This window comes from Bombyx mori, chromosome 4 (genome assembly GCF_030269925.1).
Source record: "Bombyx mori chromosome 4, ASM3026992v2".
Taxonomy (NCBI): Eukaryota; Metazoa; Arthropoda; class Insecta; order Lepidoptera; family Bombycidae; genus Bombyx; species Bombyx mori.
Window position 1 is genome coordinate 18,211,298 of NC_085110.1, and position 3,799 is coordinate 18,215,096.

At 39.5% G+C, this 3,799-nt stretch overlaps 1 non-coding gene across 1 annotated transcript; it reads right to left on the reverse strand.

Moving 5' to 3' along the window:
• Positions 1 to 1,702: 1,702 nt before the first annotated feature.
• On the reverse strand, positions 1,703 to 1,784 carry TRNAS-AGA (transfer RNA serine (anticodon AGA)). The gene has a single exon. It is a non-coding gene; the product is annotated as a tRNA-Ser (tRNA).
• Positions 1,785 to 3,799: the final 2,015 nt, after the last annotated feature.

The following is a 3,799-nucleotide window of genomic DNA, read 5'->3' on the forward strand; positions in this document are numbered from 1 at the left end:
ATTATATTTACACACCACAGATCTCAATTAAGGCGTGCAAAATACTAGAACACAAGGAGGTAAGTAAAACAGATTATACTAAACATATTCTGACTGTTTGATTCGGGTTCTCATTTATGAGAAGAAGATCTCGGTCGTTATATAAACGCAAACGATCCTCTGTTTTGAAGTATGGCTGCTATGTTCAATTAGTTTTATCTTTTTCGTTCAATTTATTTTCCGTCTGCGAGATTCGCTCCAATTTTACAAATCTTATTTATCGCGTCTAAATAAAATTCGTAAGCCAATATTTTAGACGGCATTAATCATTCTTCGTAGAATTCATTTGAGTAATCTGTCGCGTGAGATGTGCCGTCGTACAATTTGGGACACGTACTAAGTTGACGGGATGTTGTAGGAATGGATGCGGCATGTTTTAATCTCGCGCGTAGAACACGACCAAGCGTGATTACCTCAAAGTCAAAAGCTTTCAAATTCGAAACAGGCTACTTTTTTTTGTTTGTTAAAATCGGCAAACGGTCTAGCATCAATGCCTTTAGTCCTCGTTGTTGTTAAAGTAATCGTGGCTTTATTGGTAAGACGACAGCTGTATGCACATCTGGATCATCATCAATTATAATTACAGTGGCGCATAAACGAACGTTGGTTGCGAATCTTGAATGCATTGTATTGGCGACGAAAAATGCTGCTTCTTTCTGTCGGGAAATCAGATCATGTCAGACTTCCGCCCACGTGTTGGGGGCGATAAAGGGGCATGTCGTGTTAAGCCGACTATAATCCCCGGTTTCTGAACAACCCGCGTCTGAACTTCAAATGAGACAGAACTCATTCAAGGCAGGTAGGGAGCAAGACGATACGCTTAGCACGGTGAGAATATCTGCTTCCACTGGCATCCGCGCCACGACTGCTGGTCCTCTTGTTTGGCGCGTTGTTAAAAGTCCCCACATTTCCCTTCCCGGTCCAGAAAGTAAGAATACAAAGGGAATCCGATACACTTCGGGGGCCCGAAGTCGGGCGAAATCCCTATCCGAACACCTACCTCAATGGCGACGGGTTACTGCGGAGAGAAGAGAGCGCTCTCTTCTGCTTCGTCTACACTAGAAGTGTTGTAGAGGCTTACACGGTTGACATTTGGGTTTAAGTAGAGAGCCTATATGTAAGTTGACATAAATAGAAATTCGATGATAATATAGAGATAGAAACTCTTATTTTCTTGTTTAGTTTGTTTATTAGTGTTGCTTACGTCACATCTAAGGCTGGTATCCAATAAATATGACTGAAACAAAAATTCAAACAGTGATGCCAAAAATCTATATTAATTCTAATCTAATATTTTTTACTGTTTAATTAATTACATTACTTCAATTTATTCATTATTATTATTATTTTTTATTACCGTATAGGCAGACGAGCATACGGCCCACCTAATGGTGAGTGGTTACCGTCGCTCATGAACGTCAGCAATGCCAGGGGCAGAGCCAAGCCGCTGCCTACCGTTTAATACTCTCCACAAGCCTCGTTTGAAGAAGGACATGTCATAGCGCTCGGGAAACACCGTGGAGGGGAGCTCATTCCATAGCCGGATGGTACGTGGCAAAAAAGCTCTCTGGAAACGCACTGTGGATGAACTATCATTACTTATATCATTACTTCATTTTGTAAATATAAAAAAAGATAAAAATAAGAAAGCATTCATTTAGCTCGCAGTCGGTAGGATTCGAACCTACGCTCCCAGAGGGAATCTGATTTCTAGTCAGACGCCTTAACCGCTCGGCCACGACTGCACTACATATCCATCATAAATTTAAAAAAGCTTTCGATTGTTTCTCTCTCTTTCTAATTATACTTGTACGGTGAGAGGTACGTTGAAGGTGAATTACTTGACGTCGAGACGTTACCTGATACTAAAATACACCGTACAATAAAGAATTTATTTCGTCGTAACCTCAGACATAAGACGCTAGGTGTGTTCGTATCAATTTATACGCCGGTGTTCACTTTCCGCAGAAGGATAAAAAAATTTTTCATAAACGAATTCAACGACACAGAAATAACTGGTGGTAGGGAGATTCTTAAGTCCACATGGGTAGGTACCACCGTTCTGCCTGTTTCTGCAATGGGCTTCGATAACTACTTAGCATCGGATTGATCGTGAGTTCGTTCATCTATTTTCGCAAAAAAAATAGTTTTATGAATCTCATTTCGATGACATTATACTTATAATTATAAGCTACTAATTACTGTTAGGTAATATTATTTAGTACGTAACACCTGGTTCAGTATTTATTTAATTCTTCTAGTTACATATTTCATTTTAAAATACGAATTTACTTTGTGTTCGAAGCTTTAAACTCCTAAACACAAATAGTCCGGTCAAATTAGACTAAAAAATAGGGCTGAGGTTACAAAATTCCGACTTGGCTGAATATTGGTAGGATTGTTCAATACACTATTATAAATGAAATGTGAAAAGTTCTCATCGATCCGGCACGTGCAAAAAAATTTACTCGGGGCAAAGGTCACAAAAACGGGTTTTTCGCGATTTTCAGCAAAACGGTAAGTTTTATCATAAAATTAGCTCAGACAAAAATTGTAGATCAGATAATTATCTATGAAAAAAGTCTAAATTGTTTTTTTCCTAAGAGCCACCGTTTTGAGATATAACGATTCAAAAAGTTGAAAGCTGTAATCGTCATAATATCGTGTTACTCTTACCCGTGTTACTCACTGCTCGAACTCAAATCGAAAAAACTATTTTTTTCCTAAAACCTGGAAAAGCTCAACAACAATCTGTAATATATTCATCAAACAGTTTATTGACTTTTGCAAAGTGTCAAAATCATGCACTATTTTTACATGCAATAACTGGTTGTGATTCAACATCTGCATTTTTCAGGAGAGGTAAAACAACTGTTTTTAAAATGTTTGAAAAACAAAATTTAGTTCAGTATGCTTAAGTTTTTAAAAAGAGTAATTCTACTCCACAAGAAGTTATCACCAACGGATGTAGGTGTTTCTACTATATTTATGTATATTAGTTCATATTATTTATTAATTTACATTGCACACCTACTCAATATTTAATATTATATCATATTTAATTACGTATTCTATAACACACTCTCATACAGTACACAAATACGCTAAACAATCATACATTCACAACACTACTCAAAATTATATTATTTACACAAGCATAGTCGGGCGCAACCGCTAGTATGCGGCAAAGACCCCGACTATGTATAACTACGTACGTACTGGTCGTCGCCTGCGCCACGACTCGGCCGCCGCTCGCGGCCAGTCGGGTTTGATCAACGCTACGCTAAGACTGTGTCACTCCTCGACTTACGCGTACTCTGTTGCTTTGTTACGATTTATTGCTTTCGTCTATTTTGTATTACTGTGTTTGAACTTGCTACCGCTTTATCTGTGCCTTCTGTACTCCGTAATTTCTCCTTCTAAATATTGTTATACCGTCTATGATTGGAAATAAACTGTCCATCCAATTACGGACTCGTTATTGTGCCGCCCGGCACTGGTGACCTTACCACCACCATCAACCCCTACCAAACTGGTGACCCATGACTACGAGCACCCCGAGGAACAGATGTCGGAATCCAAGGGATCGGACACGGCGCGCTCGCGGGTAACTACACGACCACGTCGACACGTCAAGATGGCGTCGCCTGTCGGGCCAGCGTGCCCGAATACAGAACTACCCTCAACACACATCAGGATACCACCGTTCTGGCCTGAAAAACCCGCAATATGGTTTGCGCAAGTGAAAGGACAATTTGCC